At 40.4% G+C, this 25,225-nt stretch overlaps 1 protein-coding gene across 1 annotated transcript in view; it reads right to left on the bottom strand.

The window, feature by feature from the left end:
* The window catches only part of RYR3 (ryanodine receptor 3), a 637,001-nt gene that overhangs the window by 499,604 nt on the left and 112,172 nt on the right, over positions 1-25,225 (bottom strand).

Below are 25,225 nucleotides of genomic sequence, written 5' to 3'. Positions count from 1 at the left end.
ACTGAACTATTACCTTCCCAAACTCACACTCCTTGCTTTAAAAAAGCGGCAAAATTTAGTTTGGGAAAGTTATGTGATTCTGTTCAACAAGGTGAAAAAGTGAAAGTAATATTGACTTATTTTGGGACATTTTCACAGGTTTTATATTGTTTCGTTGGGTTCCTGTAGTTAACAATAGAAGTTTGAGGTTGCTAAATTACAAGTATAGATATTGATAATGTCACCAATATAGGTTATGTGCTGCATTAAATATTGACACCATGAATTATTTTTACATTTTTATCTTGCATCCGAAGAAGTGGGTATTCACCCACGAAAGCTCATGCTGCAAAACGTCTGTTAGTCTATAAGGTGCCACAGGATTCTTTGTTATTTTTACATTTTTCACCATATCCTTTTTCACTTATACCACAGCACTTGACAATGAATGGATTTTACTATGGATGACAGAATACTTTTTACTATGATGAAGCTGAGGTATATAGAGTTTTAAGAAGTAAAGCAACTGTGTGTGTGGTTACTGTACCTTTATGGTCTGGAACATTCTGGACTGACAGAATTCCAGAAGACATGTCAGTCAGGTACGGCTCAAATTACAGACTGAACAAAAGAATGAAATGTGCTGCACTGTAGCTTGTAAACAAGGACTCACTGTGCCAACTTGATTGTTCCTATTTTATTTTTTTGTGTGGTTATAGTTATCCAACTAAAATCGCCATAGATAAGGGCATGAATTGGTTATTTGGCCTGGAGACAACAGAAGTCAATATAAAACATAATTATCCAAGGCCTGAGCCAGGATTATTGGGCCCAAGACAAGATGTCAAAGTAGGTCCCAGCCACAGGTAATGACGACTCTCCCTCTCTTCCCTACTACTCCTCACACATCACATCTGGCTGTCCACCAATCTTTTACTTGCAGGGGCTCACCTCCTCTTTGTTTCTGCCCCTTAGTTTTTAATACATCTTCTTGTCCAGCCCAGCACACACACTTTTCATTCCACTTTAATTTGCTTCAGTATTTGACTGGCATGACAAGCTATACAAATGTTGCTAAACTGTAAGAGAGAGAATGTTACTTAGGTCTCTATCTGAGGTCAGTATGACTTGCCCAGGATGGGGTTATAGCCTAAGTTGCCTCTAAGCTGCGCGGCCACACAGCAGCTTATTAAGCGCTGCTCAGGGCTGCATCTGGGACAGATTCCTTTCCCCCAGCCCTGGACCCAACCCAGCCCAGCCACAGATGTGCCATGGCCGGGAGAGATGCACACCCTCCCCCAGCCCCAACCCAGCCCCAGCCCCTGCTGCGGCCATGGGAAAGGAGAGAGCGAGAGCTGGGGGGGAGTCCTCTCATCCCATCACAGCTCTGGGGCAGCCTGCACCCAAACCCCTCATCCCTGGCCCCACCCCAGAGCCCGCACACCAGCCAGAGCCCTCACACCCCCCGACACACACCAACCCTCTGCCCCAGCCCTGAACCGCCTCTCACACTCTGAACCCCTCACCCCTGCCACATGAATTTTTATATATGCACCAATATGGAGGTGATGTGTCACACATCACCTCCATACTGGTGTACATAACAAAATTCATTCAGCAGATGCGTGGGAGAAATTAGAAAGAACACTGGTTATAGCACCGGGAAACAAATTGCCATTGCAATTTCTCTCTTCTTCAGTAAAAGATCACATTCTCATAGAGCTAAATTTGAATGTACATTTCCCATCAGTACTGTCCACTTTATATATAGGTAAACTCCAACTGTGCACCATACTGTCCAGGTTATTTGTCATGCTAATAAAGATGATTTGGAGCAGTGGTTCTCAACCTTTTTAATAATGCAACTTCCTTAAAGCCATACTGGGACCCCATCATGACTATTTTCCACTTTAGGAATATGAGATGGGCATGGTGGTTGCACTCTTCAGCTTAAGATCCCCTGCTTTTGAAGGAAATATTGGTGCACTAGATCTAAAAAGTCTCCTTACAGGAAATTCTCTTATTCTCTTCTGTCACTATAAGAAGCAAAAATTCAGCTTAATTTCCTCATTAGATGGAAGAATTTTTTTTGTATTTAAATACTGAACTCTTTAATCTGTTCCCCGAGTAACAATTTAAACATTCCTATTTAACAATATCTACTTAATAAAAAAGAATCAAACTCATTTAGGTTCTGTTCATGTGCTCACTGGAGTAATAATGCTCTACTTACACTAAAACACACACAACAACAAAGAAAACACTGACACAAAAAACATTTTAACACGGAGTTAGGGTTGCTCTCAGCAAGGGCACCAGAACATTTGTAGAAGTGGGGGAGGGGTCCAATGCCAAAGTGTCCCCACTCTCTTTGCGGATCGCTGCTCTAGCGGTGAGCCCGCTGTCCTCTCATCTGGCACCACAGCAGCACCTGGTGGGTGAAAGTGTAATTGCAGCACCTCCCTAGCAGAATCTATTATTCTGGGGTGGAGGGGAAATCTGCGGGAGACATGATTTCTGTGCTTATGTTTCTTTTGTTAAAAAGTGGGAGGGTCATAGACCTCTGTCTCTCCCCCTCCAAGTTAACACCAAGATAACACCGGTGGCTGTTATCCATTCCTAAATAATATAAACACTAAAAATACAAGAAATCTTGCATTAATATCCTTTCAGAAATAATTTATCCTTTCATATATAGTTATCTTTCCACCACACCTTCCTTGAAGTGAGATTGCTGTGTGCAGTGGCAGGCAAAAATATCTACAAAAATCAATTTTAATGGAACAATGACTGAGTTGCTGAGCAGTGAGTCAGTGATCATACTGAATCAATACATGCATGTTCAGCAGCTACCATTGCTTCTGCTCAATACACCTGTTTTCCAGCACACTCAGGATCTAAATGAAACTGCTACATAATGCTCTTGATTTATGTTGCTGTGGATACTCCATCTGAGGGTTTTGCATTTTCTTGTGGTACAGTACATACAGCCCAGAATTGAGAACCACAGTCTAAAGGTATATAATACATTCGAATCTGTACAGAGGCTGTATTTAATAATGCAACCAGTTTTACATCTTTAGCTTGAAGTAGTGGAGAAAGATAGACACCACTACATTTACTTGGATACTTCAGGTTGCAACATGCAACATGCTCCAACCCGAATCCATGTCTTCAATACTTTTTCTCAAAAATAAGGATGAACAAACCCAAAAATCATTGAACTGCCATTGTAGGTACTTGCTGAGAAATAAAAGGATCGTAGCTACAAAATTATAATAAAAATAAGCTGTTTTTTCAAAGGACTATATAGAATTTTGTTAGCATACTCACACTAACTGTTATGGGAGTCATATCTAAAACTGCTATGCAACTCTTTGAAAATATTTCCTACAACAGCAAGGAGACTGGGCAAGGGACCTAGGAGGGAACCGGAATTGGGAGTGGAGGGCCTTGGAAGCTGGGGGAAAACTAGGATTTGAATGAAGAGCCCAGAAGGGTAGACTGAACCTGGTTGGGCAAGGAGTTAAAATTGGGATGAGGAGCTGGGCAGTGGGAGATGGGGAGGGGGTTAGGATAAGGAGATTGATGAGAAGAGGCAAGGGCAAAAAAGAGGTTGAACTTCTGGGGAACAGAGACAGAACGGTCTGCATCCACTAGAGAATACTCCCTCTAGGAGCCCAGAATGCAATCCAAGATTCCCAAGTCTCACCATTCCTCTGCTGTCAGCAAATATCTGTGAAAACAACTAGCAAAGTCTTTGTCTCACCCCCTCTAATGGCTGGTCCATGTAGAGGATGACAGCCTAGTACTGCTATCAGTCACTCTGTGAGCTAAAGCAGTCTGTGATCTTTGCTGCAGATCAAAAGGTTCCAACCTGTGCTAAATGAGTGCTCGTATCATCCCTCTTTTTATTCTTCCTTTTGTTATCAAGTTTAATTCACTCTTAACTACCTCGATCAATCTGTCCCTGAGGAGATTGTTTCCCCTTCTACTCATGTCGAAGCCATCCAAAGTATACAGCCTCCTCTCCTTACAGAAGGTGGACCAAAGTTCCACAAAACCAAAACCCTCCAGCCTATACCACTTACCTAGCCAGTGGTCCACTTCCAGAATCTTGTGCCTTGTCTTCCTTTACTTGCAGGACAGGAAGGCTCTCATGCTTCCAAGTTCCCTGAAATCATCTATTCTCTGCAAGACAACCCGCTATGCAGTATTATTCATTATTAGTAGAACTATCATCAATCGCTGCCCATTGACTTCAGAAGCCCATCCAATCTTAGAGTGACATCTCGTATCTTCAATCTGGCAAGACAGAACCCTGCCAAGTTGTCTGCTTGTCCTTGCAGAATGTTCTTTTGATTCTTCTGATTATTGAATCCCCAACAAGGATAGGTAAAAGCGGCAAAGAGTTCTGTGGCATCTTATAGACTAACAAACGTATTGGAGCATGAGCTCCACCCACGAAAGCTCATGATCCAATACGTTTGTTAGTCTATAAGGTGCCACAGAACTCTTTGCCACTTTTACAGATCCAGACTAACACAGCTACCCCTCTGATACCCAACAAGGATAGTTGGTCTTCCTTGGATTAATAGAGAACTCTTGGTGAGCAAGCTTGGTTCTCTTACAGGTTGGGCCTAGCTGCCATCCACAGGTATGTCCTGCACATCTCTTCATTCCCTTGAATCAGCTAAATCTTGAAAGGTATCTTCCACTGTTTCCAGGTTGAGCACCTGGTATCGAATGGAATCTTCTAGCTGTGTGAAATTCCTCCTGGTCCTCTTCTCTCTGGTGGCCACAGCCTACCCATCCTCATCTGTCTCCAGCCATGAAGAATGTTCATTGCATTAGAGTAGAAACCTTCTAATCTACATTCAGATAGCTGTGGTTTTCCAGGCATCTTTTTCACTTACAAGAAAAGCTGTCTCATGTCTGAAGAAATTTTACATCCCTCATTCAATTTACATAACTGGAATCCTACTGGATGTATTTAGTTATTTCAGCCAAAGATAAAAAAATCTAGTAATGAAATATTTGTGCCCACAGAAAGTTTAGACACCTTTCATTATTTTTTATACTTTTCCATTTGAAATAATTGAGTCAGCTCAGAATTAAGCACCAACATACAGTCTTTCTATATAAAGCACAACATTTAGAAAGTCCCTATTTTCTCATACAGCTGCAAGTAATTGTTGTTTCAATCTATTCACTAAAAGAGAAATAATGCTGCAATCTAAGTAACAATATATACCAGGAGACAAATCAGAACAGATGGTCCTAACAATGGAACACCTGAGATTGCTTTGCTTTCTTCACTCTACATTACTTTCTCATCATTAAATTCTTTCACAAAAATAAGAAAAGTGTTGACTTGTGTCATTTTTCTACAAGAATGTCAGACATTTCTCTCAGATATAGGAACATAGAAGAAAAATGTCAAGTTAGCAATAAAATGCAATATTTATTCGGGCAAAGTTCAGAAGAGATTATTGTCATATATTTCCCACATACATAGTTACACTTAGGTAACAACTGCATAACAAGCAACTAATTTCATTGCTTTTATGCCCCCAATGAAATTAAAAAATATCAGAATGCCCCCTTAAATAGACTGTTCTCAGTGGTACCAGATGACAGAACAAGGAGTAATGGTCTCAAGTTGCAGTGGGGGAGGTTTAGGTTGGATATTAGGAAAAACTTTTTTACTAGGAAGGTGGTGAAGCACTGCAATGGGTTTCCTAGGGAGGTGGTGGAATCTCCTTCCTTAGAGGTTTTTAAGGTCAGGCTTGACAAAGCCCTGGCTGGGATGATTTAGTTGGGAATTGGTCCTGCTTTGAGCAGGGGGTTGGACTAAATGATCTCCTGAGGTCCCTTCAGCCCTGATATTCTATGAACAGGCCTCAGAAATTAGAGGCAGAACACTGTGTCAGATGTATTTATTTTTATTAATTAAGTTTTTTAAGGCTATCTATAGGTGCCCATCCAGTGGTCCTGGGTACCTCTTCCGCCAGTTATAATTACAACATAAAACTGATAAAGAACTGTCCACATATATATCCACCTCGATCCACACCCACCTCAACTGCCTTCACAAAGAAGAAAAAAAGATGGACATTGTGAATTACTTGGAAGGTTAAATTGATGATCTGACAGACCAACATGGAGGGAGCAAGTTCCAAAATTCCTTGCAGAGAACACCTTGTTAGCAGTTCCCTCTTGTTTATATTGAGGAAGCTCTAGCTGAAGCACTGGGCCAGATTCTCTGCCCTTGCTCCTGCCTCTGTTGCCTGAGTGGCACAGAGGAGCCAGAGTTTCTCAGTAACTGCCAAGTTGATAATTTTGCCAGTTGAAAGGCATTCTGAGCTGGTGGAGCCAACTTTTATGCCAACTACCATTTCCAACCCAGCATTGGTGGTGAAATGGACCTTTGCTCTGCTATACCAAGTCACAGCTGGAGTAGTATCCCTTTAAGAGCCATAGCCAGCTGTTGTAAGTTAGAATGTCCCCTTAAATACAAGTTGGAGCAGCAATAACTAGCCCCCTTGTGTTGAGTAGGTCTTGATGCAAGATATACATAGAAGATATAGAGCGCCAGAGTGTACTAATACAATAACGTAATCTCTTTGACAGCAATGCTTCATGATCTGAAGAGTTAGGGCTGAGAAAGAGGGCATATTTTATATTTCTAATTATTATTTTATTGTGTATATTTTCTGTTTAATTTTAAACACCAAAGAGGCAAAAAACTACCTACATTTCAGTCCATTTCCTCATTAGTAATCCATTTGGGAGCTGGGGTTGAGTTCCCATCCCAGAGAGCAAGGGGGTTCAGAAGCTTACTAAGACAATAGATACACCAAACCCCAACTCCCCAGGTATCTTGCACAGGCCACTGATGATATTTAGCACTTGTATAACACTTTTTACTTCCTATTTGCCCTACATCTGCAGAGTAACCACTGTACAGAGGACCAAATGAGAGTTAAAAATGCCTGGAGGTTCAACTGTCACTAATACAAATAAAGGAAACATAATTTAAACTTTGAGCTCTTTGTGCAAGGTCACTTGCAGTATACTGTTAGACAACATATACGTATATATTAACTTCAGGGCAAAAGACAACAGCTCCAAAATGCAAAATAAATAAATACAAAAATGCTCAGCTAGTGTTTTTGTGTATTAATTTTTGGTATCTAAATACATATTGGCAAAATATATTTTAATGTCTTTTCATTTAGTATAAATGATCATAACAGCAGCCCTCACTAGTTACACTAAAATTTTTAGTACGGAATTTAACGAAAGGCCACATATCTAGTCTTGAAGTATACAACATGTTGACAAAATAAAAATAGGATTCTTAACCTAAATTAAACAACATAGTTTTGTGGATTTTTGCCCAGCAACAAACTATCTCCTAGTTTTTAATATCTGTGTTTTACTATTTGCTGTAGTAAACCTCTGTTTGTATAGTGTTTGCATTATTCCATCTTTAAATCTTCACTTTGGCTTATTTTAGAAAGAACCTAGAAAGCCAAATCTTTTTATGCAAAACTGTAATTACTTTTCAGTACTTTCAAATATGATTAAACACACACTTTGGTTCAATCCTGCCACCTTACAAGAAAGGTGTACAAGAGAGAAGTTTGGGAATATCTCTATGTAGTACCAGGGCAAAAGGATTTATATCACACTTAGGTTTGCTTTACTCTGACTATAAATGAGGACATGGGTGCTCGCTCTTGTTATGCTGTAGTCCAGCCAAGCCTTATACTGTCAGTTTCTACACTTCTTCCCCCTCACAGGGTATTTCCCTTTATGTATTTTGGATTTGTCTTCATAGTCAACCCGCTCAAAACATGCTTGTGAAGATCAACATCTGGAAACTATTATCTGGAGCACCATTATATTTCTATAGAATGAACAGCATTCCAAAGGACAATCAGATTTATTCTCAAAATACATAAAAAGTGTTCCCTGTCACAATAAATATCTATGGGCTCCTGTGGAAAAAAATAGTTTTTAATTACATCATCATGCGCTAACATAATAGAGATGGCTGAAACTCAGGATTCCTGGTTTGCAGGAAATTTTGACATTTAAAAGTTAGTTTTGTTCTGATTTGGACTGAAACTAAAATTTTACAAGATTTTTTTTCCCCTTAATCAGAAATTCAGTGAAATTTTCTTTCATTAAGAAAACACTGACACGTGGTATTTCCAAAATGAAATATGCTCCCCAGGACCCCAGCAACTGGTGACTGAAATTTGACATAATTCTTGTCTATTTTACCATGGCTAGGAACAAGTAGTGAAACAGACAAGAATCATGTCAGTTGCTGTCAGGGGCTACCCGTACTGGCCTACACATCTGGAGGCCCTGGAATACCTGGCCCTCGAATTGTCCGTATGGCAGTTGCTCCACAGCTGCAGACCTGTAAGCCTGCGGTCCCTAGCCCCAGAGCCATCAGTATGGGAGACTGTCCCAGTGCCATGTACCCTAGAAATCCTTGGGTCCCCAGCAATCCAACAGGAAACCATGCAAGTTTTGAACAGAAACCTGACTGTGATTTGACAAATGTTCAAACCCAAGATGTTTCCCTGACACATTTCAGGCTTAACAAATCAGCATTTTCCAGTCATCTCAAATTATATTTTTAATGCAATATTATATATACCGGTACTGTAATAAAGTGCTTTCTGTATTTTTGAGCCTCAGCCATGAATGGTGTTGAAAAAGATTAAATACATTTTTTAAAAAATCAAGAATATGCGAAGAAGATATGCACCTGTTGTGAATGGCTAGACTAATGAACCACCTGTACTCAGATCAGATGATAATTACTGTCGTTAGAAGTTTATGTTTTGTGGACGATATTCTCTGGGTGCTCACATTTGAGACTGACCACATTACAAACCAGTGAATGACAGTGAAAAGCCTACTATTGAATTTCACAATTAGTTTTACTCCAAAAATTTTAAATAACTCAAGATGCTTACAAAACTGCAATCAACGTCACTTCAGACTGATTAATTGTACAAAACAAACATCATGGGATTATCACTTCAGCATAATCTTCTTGGTAAAAGGTAACAAAATCAAATATTTCTCCTTTATGCAACTTTCATTTAAAAAAATATCTAAAAAATAAATAGAAAACTTATCAAAAAACTAAAACCCCAGAACACAATGCAAACAAACCTTTTTGTACTGTTTGCTTTAGATTCAAGTAAAATACCCATTATGAAGCATCGCAAAAGACAACTTTCACAGAGTTTAGTAAGAGTTTATCTACAAAGGGAGTTATTCTGGAATAGCTATTTCTGATTAACTCAGTGTGAGAATGCTCTGGAATAAGAGTGCCGTATTCTTGATTATTTCAGCAGCAAGGAGTCCTGTGGCACCTTATACACTAACAGACGTATTGGAGCATGAGCTTTCGTGGGTGAATACCCCCTTCAGATGCATCCGACGAAGTGGGTATTCACCCACGAAAGCTCATGCTCCAATACGTCTATTACTCTGTAAGGTGCCACAGGACTCCTTGCTGCTTTTACAGATCCAGACTAACACGGCTACCCCTCTGATACTTGATTATTTCAATCCATTTTGGAAGATAATTCAGAATAAAGTACAGTTATTCTGGAACCAGAGCATCCAGTTAATCAGGAATAGTCAATCTACTTTAAATTCACTATTCACCTTATTCCAGATTAACTTTCATATGCAAGCAAGCCCTAAAACCACTCCTCAGATAAATTTATAAACTGCTCAGTATACAGGGCAGAATCGTATCAAGAACACAGATGATAAATTTTGCACAGCCCAATTTATGTCATATTATACAAATTGTACCAATTTATATATTGCAACATTTTGCATATAAACATTAACATCATCTTTAAAAATTCTGTGTGGATTTAATGCTGAGGAAAGGCATCAGCTTGAGGGTACATCCACACAGTGCGCAGCTGTGTGCCTCCCAGCCCAGACTGACAGATCTGTGAGGCTTGTGCTAGCACTCTAAAAATAGCTGTGAAGACATTGCTTTGAAGTTGCGGCTCAGGCTGGAGCTCAGCTCTGAAACCCATTCTCCTTCCTAGGCTTCAGAGCCCAAACTCCAACCTGAACTGCAATAGCTACACAGCTATTTTTAGCCTGGTAGTGCAAGCCCCAGTCTCTCAACCCAGACTGGGAGGCTAGCTGCCGTGGGCTGTGTGGATGTACCTTGAGAGCCTTAGTGAATGAAGTCCTCTTATTTCAGGGAAACCTCTCAAGCTCAATTCTCCCAATATGATTCAACCCAGATCTGGGAAAGACTTTCTCTAAAGATAATAAGATAGTTGAGTCTCCATGGTGATTTACTGAATTGGTCCATTAGTGGGCATAAGGTTATATTACAGATGCAATGATAAAATTAATTATTTGATATTCAGTTATGGTCCCATGCACCTCTCATTTAAGCTCTAAAAACATCTGCACAGCTTTCTCTCTCTCATTTATCTGGCTATTTATTCTCCAATGATGGAAGGGAAAGAGCATATGCCAGAATGAAAGCCATCCTGTGAACCTCTTCCACTATCCCTAAGTCACTTTCACCCCTACACTTCTTTCCTCATGTTTGTATAAGTGCTTGGCAATTCTTAATAAATAAATACAATACCACCAAGTGACCAGTGTAGTGAATTCTCTCAAATGGCAGGAATTCCCCACTCAGCACAACATCCATGCGGGTGCCCATAGTGGTGCCACTGGTCTGCAGGTATATATTGTCATCAAATTTGAAATTGTTGTGTGTGAGGATAATGTCACAGAGCTCAGCAACTAGTTGTGCTGTGGCATCATCAGGGATAGTGTTCCTGACAGCTTGTTCCATCTGTGCGTGGGATGTTTGTGTAAAGAGCCTCTACATCCATGGTGCCTAGGATGGTGTTTTCTGGAAGGTCACCAATGCATTGTAGTTTTCTCAGGAAATCAGTGGTGTCACAGAGATAGCTGGGAGTGCTGGTGGCATAGGGTCTGAGTAGAGTCTCCACATACCCAGACAGTCCTTCAGTGAGAGTGCCAATGCCTGAGATGATGGGACGTCCAGGATTTCTGGGTTTGTGGATCTTGGGTAGTAGACAGAATAACCCCGGTCGGGGCTCTAAGGGTATGTTGATTTGTTCCTGTGTTAGTGTAGGGAGTGTCCTGAGTAGACGGTGCAGTTTCTTAGTGTATTCCTCAGTGGGATCTGAGGGAAGTGGCCTGTAGAATTTGGTATTAGAGAGTTGTCTGGCAGCCTCCTTTTGGTAGTCAGACCTGTTCATGATGACAACAGCACCTCCCTTATCAGCCTCTTTGATTATAATGCTGGGGTGGTTTCTGAGGCTGTGGATGGCATTGCGTTCTGCACGACTTAGGTTATGAGGCAAGCGATGTTGTTTTTCCACAATTTCTGCCTGTGCATGTGGGCGGACGCATTCTATGTATAGGTCCAGACTGTCATTTCGACCCTCAGGAGGATTCCAAGTGAAATACACCCATATAGGAATAACCTGTGCTAGTCCTCTGTAGGAATTTTGGGAAGGCAGAGTTTGTTGAGAATGTAATTCTGATGTAGTTAGATGCAACTAATCCTTCTGCAGTCTTCCCCAGACTTTATCGTTTCCATTCATAACTTTAGATTTCAAGATCTGCAGGGCACGCTTTTTGCTTTTTGTCTGGCACATTTGTCTTACAATAAAGGGCATATACACTCAGCACAATAATTATGGTTAATAAATAAGTTTGTCTCTAACCAATGCTATCAATCCTTAGCACTGAAGTATTGGGCAGGACTACACTTGCACTGCAGCAATGCTTCAGTGAAGATGTTACTATGCTAACAGGAGAGTTTCTCCCATCAGCATGGGCACTCCACCTCCCTAAGAGACGGTAGCTATGTCGAAAGGAGAAGCCCTCTTGTCAACACAGTGCTATTTACACTGGGGGTTAGGTTGGTATAACTGCATTGCCTGGGATGTGGATTTTTCACACCCCCTGAGTCTTGGACAATAAAGATTTGGGGTCTGATTCTTATCACATATATTGGTGCAAACTGGAGTGGTTCCACTGAAGCCAATGGATGAACAACTGGCATAAATCCTGTGTGTGGTCAGAATCAGGTATTTGATGTCTTTTTGAAAATTTCTTGTGGATATGTTAAAGACTATTAAGTAAATGTTAAATGACAATGAATAAGCATATGAAGCATATAAAAGCATATGGAGAGTGTTTTCTCAAAGAATGAGAAAGCTAACTAGTCTATGAATAAGGAAGATATAGTCGATTACACATAGCTAATATCCACCTTCTAATTAATATACCAGCTGTAATAAAACCTGTATGCAAAAGATGCAAGTGTTGATGTCCAAGAACAATGTTGTGTAGGCAGCAGCTCGGCATGGCCTTAAAATAATATAGAAAATAGTTTGATTCTGTCCCTCTCTCTAACTAGTCAGAGTATTTTTTCACTCAATGTGACATATCATTTCTCTCTCTCTGTAGGTGATAAATGACTTAGTTGTAGACCAATTTCACACCTTCTGGCATTAGGCTAATATCATATACAAAATTCGGTGACCCATACATCCTCGGATTTGCAACACTAAAGGAGGAAATAGGACAAGGATGACTCAAGACAGCCAATGTATATTCCAGTTCAATGAATGGGAATAGTCATAGTTTATTAATTTCAGCTTTAAAAATAATATAAAATTATAAAACTTAGCACTACTGTTGCAAGAAAAAAAAGTCTGTAATTTACTTCACTTCCATTACCATGCTGTCTCTCAACAGATATGGTTGATTTGTTCTTGTCATTCTAAAAACATAAGCCCCTCACAATAATTGTTTAAGGGGGGGGGGGACTGTGGTGGTCCCATTTGCCCTAAAAATAAGGTTTTGAAAAAGCAAAGTTTTAAGACACCTTTAGACCAAAAGAAATGTTACCAGGATTTTTTTTATTATTATTACTACATCTGTAGTGATTTAATTCTGTAGGCTGTCTTGTTAAATAACGTGGTATCATTTAATTGGACTTTGACCATATAAGAAAAATAGAGTTTAGAATTAGTTATCATATGTAAAATTTATATGCAGAAATGAAATTCTTTAGTAGTATTAACTTTTTAGTCGATAGTTCTTATTTTTGAGAGTTTGACAACCAGCTTGTATTTGTTTTATTGTATGCTACTCCTTTGAAAATTCATAGGCCATGTTCATCAATTTGTTCAATAATTTTATTGAGGTAAATCTTGAAATTAAAGCTATCTTTAAAAAAATCAATAAAAACACATTCCCATGCAACCTTTGCAATACTGTGCAAGTGCCTGAGAATCTGAAATGAAACTGAGCAATTTGCGAAGAACGTCTAAAAAAGTACATTTGATTTTTTGAATTGTCAGGGTTTTTTTATATATACAGTGGTATTAATCACTGCTCTACAGCCAAAATGCTTCTGAAATAAATGTAGTCAAACTTTACTAATTCTGGGTCAATGAGAACGAAAATGATGCTTAAAATTGTTGATTGGCTCTAGTTTTCAAGTTATGCTATTGGGTCAGTATATACGACCCTTGACTTGGGAATAGCGGAGGATAAGTGAGTTATAAAGGAAAGGGATCTCAATTTAAACCAGAAATGACTAAAATACATCTTTGACTGGATCTATGAATAAATCTATGACTGGGTTTGGACAGTACTTGCTTTTTAGGCAAAACAATGAATGATGCAATCTGAAGCTGGTATTGCGTCATACATGATATGAATTGCATCATGTTATTCCTAGAAGTCATGGATGATGCAATCATAACGAAGCTTACATCACTCTGCTGAACAAATTGCCCTCTATCAGCTCTAGAAATCATACAGTGTCGTGCTCTCTTATTTGTCAGTGTTTGATTTTGCAAAGGGACACATTTCTGTTTAGCCAAAGTGAGCAGAGATGCCTCGTACTTGTGTGAACAGTGCAGATAACTTCTGCTATGTTTGTGGTGAAGTGACTTTTGCATCACAAAAGCGCAGTATAACCACTATGGTTAAGAAAGCCTATCACTTTTATTTTGGCTGCAAAATTGGAGATCAGGACAAGAGGTGGGCCCCACGCATATGCTGCAACACTTGTGCAACAAATTTTCGTCAGTGATTGAACAGGAAAAGGAAATCTATGCCTTTTGCAGTGCCAATGATTTGGAGAGAGCCAACAGATCATACCAGCAATTGTTACTTCTGCATGGTGCCTCCAGTTGGGAAAGGTGTGTCAAAGAAGAAAAAGTGGACTGTGCATTATCCAAACATTCCATCAGCTATACGCCTAGTACCCCACGGAGAAGGACTGCCGGTTCCTGATGCACCAGAATCATTCTCACTTGAGTCAGACGAGGAAGAGGAAGAGGATGAAACTTCTGGTCCTGAACCATCAATGTCACAGGACCCACATTTTCTCCCATCCTCCTCCTCTGAACCACACCTCATAACACAAGGTGAACTGAATGACCTTGTCAAGGATTTGGAACTACCCAAGAGTAAGGCAGAACTGTTGGGCTCCAGACTACAGCAGTGGAATCTCCTGGCAGGTGATGTTAGGGTTTCCATGTTCCGTGACCGTCAAAAGGATCTTGTCCCATTCTTCTTCATGGAAGGTGATCTTGTAGCCTGCAACAACATCGATGGTGTGATGGCAGCCCTCAACATGGTTCACGATCCAGATGAGTGGAGACTGTTCATTGATTCATCGCAGACGAGTCTTAAAGCTGTTTTACTGCATAATGGCAATGTTTTGCCATCAATTCCAGTTGGTCATGCAGTCCATATGAAGGAAACCTATGACAACATGAAACAACTTTTGAGGTGCATAAACTATGACCAACATCAGTGGCAGCTTTGTGGTGATTTGAAGGTTGTTGCTCTCTTGCTTGGTCTGCAGACTGGATACACAAAGTACTGCAGTTTTCTCTGCGAATGGGATAGTCGTGCAAGAGATTCCCACTACATCAAGAAAGATTGGCCACTCCGACAGTCATTGGAGCCTGGGAGGAAAAGTGTTCAGCATCCACCACTTGTTGAATCAAGGAAGATTTTGTTACCACCCTTACACATCAAGCTGGGTCTAATGAAGAACTTTGTCAAGGCCATTGACAAAACACAAGCAGCTTTCGAGTACCTCCGTGGAAAATTTCCAAGGTAAAGTGAAGCTAAGATAAAGGAAGGTGTCTTTGTTGGTCCTCAGATTCGTGAACTTCTTTGAGATGATGCATTTGACCATGCACTGCGTGGCAAGGAAAAGACGGCATGGAAAGCCTTCCAGTTAGTGCAATAAATTTTCTCGGAAACAAGAAGGCAGACAACTACAGGTTGTTGGTGGAAAACCTCCTCAAGGCATACAAAAGCCTTGGTTGCAACATGTCACTAAAGATACATTTTTTGCACTCTCATCTAGATTTTTTTTCACCGAACCGCGGAGCAGTGAGCGACAAGCACGGCGAGCAATTTCACCAGGACATTGCAACAATGGAGAAACGCTATCAATGCTTGCAGACTATTGCTGGACAGTGACAAGAGATGCTCCATTTAATGAATACAAGAGACAAGCCAAGAAGCGCCGAGTAGACACTGAATAGGACTGAACTATGTACATAATAGTTTTTTGCCTTTTGTTTCATAATAAATTTTATTTATATAACCCTTTTGCTGATTTTTAAAGTGTTACATAAACAGGACAGGTGAAATATTATCATGTAACACAACCATAAACACATGAAAAGACCTAGGTTTACAATTTATGATTAAAACTCTACTATCTACACAATATACATAGACATAAAATGTAAAAACCTACATAACTTAAAAACAGTAGCCAATCAGTTGTTTTAATAGTCATATTTGAATTCAGCACATCAAAATACATACTAAAAAGGACATTTTATCACTGAAGCAGACAACTTCTCAAAAATTGTAGACCAGCGTTACTAATGTTGGACTAGATCACACTCCCTCATGATCCAGGTGTAGAAGAACCCTGTTCCACATGAAAGGGGGGATTCAACTGCCTCCACGGTATAGTCCCTCCACTACTACCTGACCTTGACAAGGCAGTACCCTCCACATATCTGGAGTGGCTGCTTAGGGAGGCAGGGACAGAAAGTAACTCTGAGCTGGGGTATAGCCAGGGTTGAGACTTCATCACCCTTTGCATTTGCAGATCTTACTTGCAAAGATCCCGAAGGTGCCATTGCTAATAGTGGGAATGGGTGGGGAGAAGAGGACCTACCATCTACCAGGAAGCTGGGGCCTGAAGCGCTGTGGGGGACATAATTCTTCCTGTGGTCCCTAGAAATCTGTCAGGTTTGGTGCCCAGTCATGCATTCTTTTCTGGAGACTATTCTGCCATCAGTACTCTAATAACACTAAGGGAAAACTCTGTGAGGGATTTCTGCTGGAGATTTCCATCCAGGATCCCCCTCCAGTGGGCTTTAATATGGCCTGCAAAATAGTTAAGAAAAATTGTTTTCAAAACCTATGATTGAAATAAGGCTTTGGGATATAAAAGTTACAAATCAGTATTAGATAAACAGATTAATTTCATGTTTTACCACAGACAATGTCTGGAGACATACAAGATTTCTACTCAATTTCTCATAAGGACTGCCTTAATCCTGTTTCTAATGTGACACTGTAGAAGCAAAATTAATGTGTGAAATTAATGTTGTGCTTTGCTAACTCTTGACTAATTAATAAATTTAATTTAGTACTAATTTTGTATATTAGTAGATTCTAGTGATATACACTTATGAAGAACATGGAGATATCTATAGTAATGTTATGACTGTTTACATACAGTCACAGGCCAGCTGGCCCTTTAAGACTAGCTGGGCTCAGCCTTCCTGTGACCTGGCAACCCAGTGATAATTAGTGACCCCAACTAAAGGTGTTAGGGAGGTTTAATTACAATAACTGACACCAGCTGGGGGAGGAATTCAAGGAGGACCATATAAACAGAGTTGAGCATGCAGAGAGCAAGAGTCAGGAATAGCAGCCAGGAAGTGCTGCTGCTGCTGGCAATAGCCAGGATGAGTAGTTGTGCAGGACTCCCAAGAGAAGCAGCCTGGTAAGCCTTTGAGAGGTGGCCTGAAAGTTTAGAGAGAGACTGCGGAAAAGGTTCCTGGGAAACCACACAATTCTAAAGGGAAAAGAGCTGGAGGAGTAACCAGAAAGGCTGAGGTTTTATATTTGGCTATGGACAAGTGAAGACAGAACCAGGAGGAGGAACTGTTTGTCCGTCCAGCAGGAGGTTAGAAAGAGAACAACAGAGATTGAATATGAATCAACAAAGCACTCAGACCCCAGTAAGTGGGAATTATAACTCACTGAGGGATGGGAAAGAGAGATATGTTTAAGTTATTATATGTTAATAAACTAGACCTCAAGATATGCCTCCAGTCTTCGTCAAGTATCGAAGAGCCCAGGGGAGAAGGGAAAGAGGATAGATGCCACTGAGCCACCTGAGACCAGTAGGGGGTGCTGCAGAACGGGCATATATATTTATATATAGAAATGTGTGGACATGATGGTTGTTGTAGTATGGCTGATTCTATGGAACCCAAAGGTTTAATCCAGCTAGAACTCTCCTCAGATATCCAGAAACCCAGGAGTGACTAACTGAATTACCAAGTGCTTAAATGAACAATACAGTGAATTCACTGTTGAAAGACTATCTCCAGTCCCTGTGATAAACATAAACCAGTATGGCCAGATTAGGAATGCCTGTTCAGAACCTCAGAAGATCTTCAGGTGGGAAGTCTTAAAATGGATAAAAGCCTGATAGCGGAAGGAAAAAATACAGACTGGGGGCCAGACTGTCAAAGAGTCAGAAGTTTCAGAGATAGAGGCTGTCTCACCCAGCCCCAATTCTGGCGCATGGTTGGGTCAAGTGGGACCTACTTTGAATGTCAAGGAAAGGCTAAGTGTAGGTAAAATGATATGCGCATAGGCTTTTTGTTATTTTAACCCTTTGGCTTGTCTGTTTGTTATATCCCTCTGGACCAAAAATAATACTTTTTGCTTTGAAGAAGCCATCCTGAATCACTGCAATTTCATATTGATCAAGCTCCCAGAGAGAAATCTATTTCAGGGACCAAACACTGGAGCAGCTGGAGGTAATGCCATTGGTATACTGGAGGTGCTGTAAACTGATGATCTAGTCTAAAGTGGGGTCAATTTCTGGATTCCACCTAGAAGTATGGGTAACTTGGAAAGGGTACCCACAGAAAGACAGAGGTCACAGGTATAGTTCATCCCTGAGCCATAACAATATTTCATACCTATAAATGATGTAGAACTCATGTACCACTCAATCCATTAGAAATGTAGATTCCCCCCTCAAACTCATTCTTTACTGTGTGTCTATTAAAGTTCCCGATGATATATATTTTTGTGGAAGCCAACATGAAGGGATAATACTTTTTCACAGAGAGATTTGTAACCTTTCAGTATACATACAATATATCAAGATGGCATGATTGAGGAATATATTCACATTCAAGTATCATATGACAATAAGATTAATTACAACTTAACCTAAAGCATATTTATTGATACCAGTTGGTTTACAGCTTCGTTATATATTCAAAACTCAAGCTAGGTTTCAACTTTTAATTAATTTTAGCCCATTTTTAAGCAAATCTGGCCTATTTTATTGTCATATCAAAACTATGTGAAGCTTGCAGTTTCCAGGATTATTTGACAAGGTCTATCCAAATCAGAAGTGCAATGTGAAAATAAAGGGAACAGGATCCACCAAACAAAATGTGAAAAAATGATTTCACATACCTTTGGAAAACAAAAATCACCACATTTCTCTCAACTGTAGTTAGAATAAATGTAATGTTTAGGGCAGCTACCATAAGCCTTGTCCATAATTCCCATTGATCAAAGATTAGCTGCTGGGGCCCCTGAGACTCACCCAAATGTTGATTACTCATCACTGATAGTAAGATATTCAGGGTTAGTACACTTTTTAAAAAATGCTGAAAAAGCCATTTTGTTTTCATTAGACAAATTAAAGAGGGTTAGAGCCTGAAAGTGGAGACATCTCTCCACAGTTCCTCTTTACCAAGCACACAGTGGGGGGAAAAAGTCTATGGTCCCAATCATAGTTTGGGTTCCTAGAACAAGAATTCCTGCACTGGTAGGAGGGAGGGGAACCATACCTCTTCTCTGGATCTGCTTGGGGTGGAGAGGAACACATAAATGGGCTATCTCCATGTCTCCCTGATACTCTTTTCTTAGCACACTGATGATGGAAAGGCAGCAAGTCACTAAAACCCTAGATGAATGGAAGAAACTGGTTCCTAGTCTCTTTTCAAAACAAGATTACAATGTCCCTTACAGGAGTAAGTAGAGGAGTGGGAAGTGTATCTTTAGCTTGAAACTCACTAAGTTTAACCCCTGAATGAGCTCCACCATCCCTTCAAGCCTGACTCCTGCTCCCTATCAGTGAGCCAGGAGCAATTGGTCCCACACTGGTAGTATACATCCCCTGTGCTTCTCCAGGTGTAGTGATCCACCACCCAATTCTCATATGCAGAACAGCAGTCTGGGAAGAGCCTCACATTTCGTGGCAAGGAAAGGAATTGAGTAGAGTGATGGGGAGTCTGCCCCACATTGGCCCATAAGGGGTTAATAGAGCCCTAGGGAGGCTGCACAGGAGGCAGCCAATTAGAGAGGGGCCGCAAGCAGCAGCCAATCAGAGACGGGTTGGCCCATTCAAGAAGGGCTGCAGAGCAGAGCAGTGTTAGTCACTCCCTGGAGCTTGAGGAGGGACGTGGACTGGCTGCCTTGCAGGCTGAAGGCAGCAAGCACCATGGACAGAGCAGTGCTGCAGGCAGAGACACTGGGAGCTAAAGGCAGCTCCTGGCAGGCGGCAGGGATTTGCAGGTTGAGACCCTGAGGCAAGGGCAAAGAGGGTGCTGGAACTATGGGGAAGTGGCCCAGGGAAATCTACTGAGGAGTCGGAGGGGGTGCCGCAAGCAGCAGCCATCTACAGGATCCCTGGGCCGGGACCCAGAGTAGTGGGCGAGCCTGGGTACGCCCCCCCCCCGCATTCCTACTCGCCACTGAGGAAGTGGCTGGACTAAGGGACTGCAACATTCTCCTGGAAGAGGGGAAGCACAGAGTAAGGCACCGCCAAAGGACTGTATCATGAAGAGAACACTGTGGTCTTGAGAGTGACCTGGGCCAAGGAGCAGAAGTAGTGACAGAGGTAAGACATCACTAGAAGAGGGGGCCGCTGGTGAACAGAGCTAATCCCCAGGACAGCCAGCAGGAGATGCCACAGTGGTGAGTCCCACCCCATCACAAGTAGCCATGACAGATGTATGGTGGTGCCTTGGAGGTTCTTCTGCCTTCAGAAGATAACTATGCTTTCATTGTGGTCCTGAAAGTGCCATAAGGTTTTCTATTGGTTTTAGTAATCCATCATAGGATCAGAGATATAAGGTATAAACATATGACTGAAGCCACTGTCTGATAAATGCACAAAGGTAGGGGGCACACACACACACACACACACACACACACACACACACACACACACACAGAGTAAGGTCAACTGAACTGCAGCTTCAGAAAAACAAGAGTTGCATGGCAAATAAATGACTTTGCCTTTATTCCACTGAGACTCTGCAAAGTGTTACAGAAATACAAGTTTCTTGTTTGTATCATATGATGTAATGAAAACATGCAAGGTGAAATGTCTGTCACACAGGGGTGACTACACATGAAAGAGGATCAACTAACAATGCTTAGAATTTAGAAAACAGCAATCAAAACAAAGCAAATGTCTTATCAAGAGTTTCTAACATCTTGCATACTTGCCAACATTGCTTCCAAAAGTAGTACAGATCCTGTGAGGTAGGCGCTAAGACACCACAGGGATGAGCATGGTGTAACTGCTCAGACAGATTAGATCCTGGGTTACTTGCTGATCTGTAATAAAGATCTTCTGATCTAGCATTTCACTCACCATCTAGTCTCTAATGGGAGTTAAGGATTAGCCTTAGTTTAAAATCAGCACCACTAGCACAAAACATACAAGCTCAAGTCACAACTGCTGTGCAAATGGAAAAAGAGGCTTTTATAGCTTCTCCCTAATTTGAGGTGGATCTGTATGTGGCCCAGAGATAAAGCAACCCTCATCTATGGAGTCTACTCCCAGACTACCTCAGGGAAGCCTGAGGGTAAACAGCAGCACAATCACAGTACAGAACAACTTCCATGTTGGAACCCAACAATAATCCTCTACTTCTCCCCAAGAAGCAAAGAAATCCCCAAACATGCTGCCAAAATGTTCTCTTATGCCCGCCACCATCTCCTCAACTCAGGGAAATCCAAGGATGCTTTATCACCAACCCTACAGTATCTTGTTAAAGAGACTTGAAGTGGCTACTCCGCTACAGAGTGGATTCTGTAACATTCAGTGTATCCAATTATACGGAAATCATGTTTGTTAGCTTGTACATTTGATTTTGGGGGGCTGGAGAGATGACAATACAGCAATCAAAGAAATAAAATTACAGCACAGCAACATACTACATTACCTGGATCAATTTCCTACTATTACTATTATAAGAAATGAGTGGTATACCTACATTACTTAACAGAAGACATATTTATGTTGTTACTGAATTGACACAAAAAGCTATCTAATCAACAACTGGAAGCAAGCCTAACTTCTATTCTAGCTTTGCATGCACATAATCCATTAGCTAAGCATGCCTTACACAATAAAAAGCAACTTTAGAAACTATACTGATCCTGAACAGGATTGGAGAACTCTACAAAGAATAAACAGCTCAAATGAAGCATTCCAAATTGAAAGCCATGAATGATTATCATTTTACCAGAGTCTTAAGTAGAGACGATACTGTATCTCCACAGCTCTGTCACAGAATGCCAATCTTTACTTGATATGCTTCTAAGGGAATTCCCCATTTTCAAAACAGGAAATTTCTGTGGACCTAGAGTGGCCACTGTTTACTGTTTACATATCCAGTATAAATACCAATCACATTAGATTCTGGAGATGGCAGGATGAACAGTCTGTGGCTTACTGCAAATGACAGCAGTAAGCCATAGAGCTGATCGTACAATAAGTTTTGTGAATAACTGTGACGAGTTCAGACCACTCTTATTTGTTGTTCGACTATTCTGCCAACTGCTGTTTTATTAGGGAACATGTTTGCAAATCTCAAAAGTTTTTAACATTTAGATCATTCTCACCCTAACTATGAGGCTATAGGGCTAAGGATAGGAGTTTTATACTCTTTCAAATGGAACCCAACACTCACTTTAATTCAAGCCACAGAAGGGCCACAGAGAACAGACTTTACAGTTGTGATATTTTTACATCTAGAGAAGTTCTCTCATGTCATTTTTGAGGTTTTTAAGACTTCCTATTACATCTCACCTGTTAGTAACTAGGCTCTTGACTTTACAGGCAGAGGAATAAAAAAAACCCTGAAATTTCTTAATCTAAATTCTTAAAGTATTCTTCTCTATCGTGCAAGTGCACACAAATTTAGAAGAACTTTCAAGATATGCCTGTACCTAACCTGAGTAACCATGTGATATTATTATCATTGTTTGTCCTGCCTAACCACTCTCCCCTTTTGCTTATTATCCTCATTTGTTACTTCCAATCTGAAAGCTCTTTTGGAGAGGAACTTTGTCTTTTTCTTGTTCTGTAAGAATGCCTTGCACATTTAAGGGAACTGTAAAAATATTAATCAAATATGATGTGATTTTATTTGGACTCACTGCACTTAAAAGTTTTTTGCCCCTTTTTTTTTAAATGGAAGCTCTAAACCCCCATCCAGTTTCAGTTCCAAAAGATTTTCCCTTGATAAGGGGTGACTGAGACTCAGTCTTTGTCTTCCTTACAAAAAAAGGTGCGTTGTTGAGTCAAGTTAACAACCTCGAGGTAAAATCCTAGGGAAAACAAGAAAGACTGTTTATAGTTTTCACATGTGTTTAGGGTTACCCTATGTCCATGTTTGCCTCTTTTTTTTTTTTTGAGGCTTCATCTGTCTGGGTGGATTTTTCAAACAACAGGAAATGTCCAGGATTTTTGCAGAGCAGACGTGGCAGCTAAGAAATAGCCCTGATTTGTGTGCTTCTGGATTGGTCCATTCCCCTGCCCTCCCACACCGGAGTGGAGTCCTACAGGGAGGCTCTGACTGATAGCTGTTACTGTGTCCTGGGCTTGCACTAGCCGCCTTGTCATCGTGACAGGAAGCACCCTCACCTCCAGTGAGTACCCCTGCCGCAGGTACTCTGACCAGCAGCCCCAGCTGTACCCCCTCCACCTACCTCTCCCCCCATCTCCTCCAGCAGTGTCCTCTTTTTGGGAACATTAAATATGGTAACCCTGACATGTGTTCGCAGGACAAGTTAAAAACTAGCCTTTAACTCGATCTGGTAGCGTGTGAAAACTACAGCCTTCCTTGTCTTCCCTAGGATTTCATTTCAAATTAATTAGCTTGAGGTGTTGGGTTTTTTTGTTTGTATTTTTAAGTGTTCTTAAGTGAAGACAAAGCCTCAGAAGGCACTGACTGGTCTGAAATTAGACAAGACAAAGCAATCAGAGTCTAATCAGTCTATTCAACCTGGAGAGCTAGCTTGATGCCTCTCTCTCCTTTGAGGAAAAAAGGAGAAGTGTTGTGAGTTTTTCTGTGAAGACATTTCTTTTGTTAGGGGATGAAGCATGAATAGTAGGGATGTCTGAGATAGTGAGAAAAGAAAGAATTGATGGGGAAGATGCAAGACCAAGAAGGCCATTGAAGGGAAGGTGAGAGAGAACACAAACTATAGAACAATAAGTTTGGGGAACATAAAAAGAGGAGGGAATTTTTTTTTAAAGATATGTAGTTGTCAAAGAAAAAATGAGAAGTGAAAGAGAAGGAAGACAAACACAAAGAAGGGAGGGTATACTTAAAAAACATCATTCAGAAAAAAATATTATTAAATTGTTTCATTAAATAATCCTATAGGAAAGTAAAACATGAAATGGGATAAAATACTTTGAGGAGGGGAAGAGGCATACAGACTGCAGTTTGCTTAGGGAACCAACATACCTAAGGCTGGCCCTTCTCTCTCCATATCAATCAGTTTTTGTGAGCTCCTAAAAGCAGGATTGTCATGAATGTTTCAATCCCACACTGGTTCACAAAAAATGAAAGCAACATATACAGTGAAAGAAAAATGCAACATGTGTGTACATGTTTATTATCCCAGTTAGAGCTAGTTGCAAAAACAATGTTCACAAATATTTGTTCAAATTCCAAACCATTGTTCAGTTTAAATCATATTTCGGGACCTTTAATATTCACTACTCTCAAATATTCCTGCAAAAAATAAGTTTGTTTGTAAAAATGTTTGGAGAATGGCTGTTCTTTATACATATAATCATACTTGTATGCAAACTAGGGTACTCTCAGTTTCTTATTCCTTATTTGTCATTAGTTTTACATTATTTGTCTGTTTAGTAGTTTGATTCATACTAGTAGGTGGCAGAAACAATGCCATATGAACAATTACTCACCACAAAATAACAAGTACAGTAGCTAATAGTCAATGTGAGAAAATGAAATAATTGTAAATTGTTTACCCAAAGTATCTGGTAAATACTAATTAATATCAAATTTGCATAAATCATAAATGGTTCATATATGATTTGCAAACAGAAAAGGCTAAATTCCTAGGATATTTATTCACAATGAATAATTTGACCAGCCTCTAACTCAGGGATCAGCAAACTTTCAGCAGTGGTGAACTGAGTCTTCATGTATACACTCTAATTTAATTCGTGTCCCAGTAATACATTTTAATGTTTTTTAGAAGGTCTCTCTATAAGTCTATAATATATAACCAAACTACTGTTATATGTAACGTAAACAAGGTTTTCAAAATGTTTCAGAAGCTTTATTTAAAATGAAATTAAAATGCAGATTTTATTAGTTTAGTGTGATCCTTGCCCTTGCTTTTCCTTGCTGAGTTTTCCAATGTCTGGTGGCACGTATTTGGATACTTTAAGTTGCACACAGGCTTCTGGGTTATCAGTTGATAACCGGCTGGCAGGAGGTCAGCAGCTGGAACCCCAGATCAGCAGCTGAGGTGAGTGGAGCTGGTAGCTGGTAGGGCTGAGCAGGGCCGGAAGCCTGGACCC

The sequence above is a fragment of the Mauremys reevesii genome, linkage group 4 (assembly GCF_016161935.1).
Source record: "Mauremys reevesii isolate NIE-2019 linkage group 4, ASM1616193v1, whole genome shotgun sequence".
Taxonomy (NCBI): domain Eukaryota; kingdom Metazoa; phylum Chordata; order Testudines; family Geoemydidae; genus Mauremys; species Mauremys reevesii.
The sequence above is the reverse complement of the archived record's forward strand: the minus strand, read 5'-3'. Positions and strand labels throughout refer to the sequence as shown.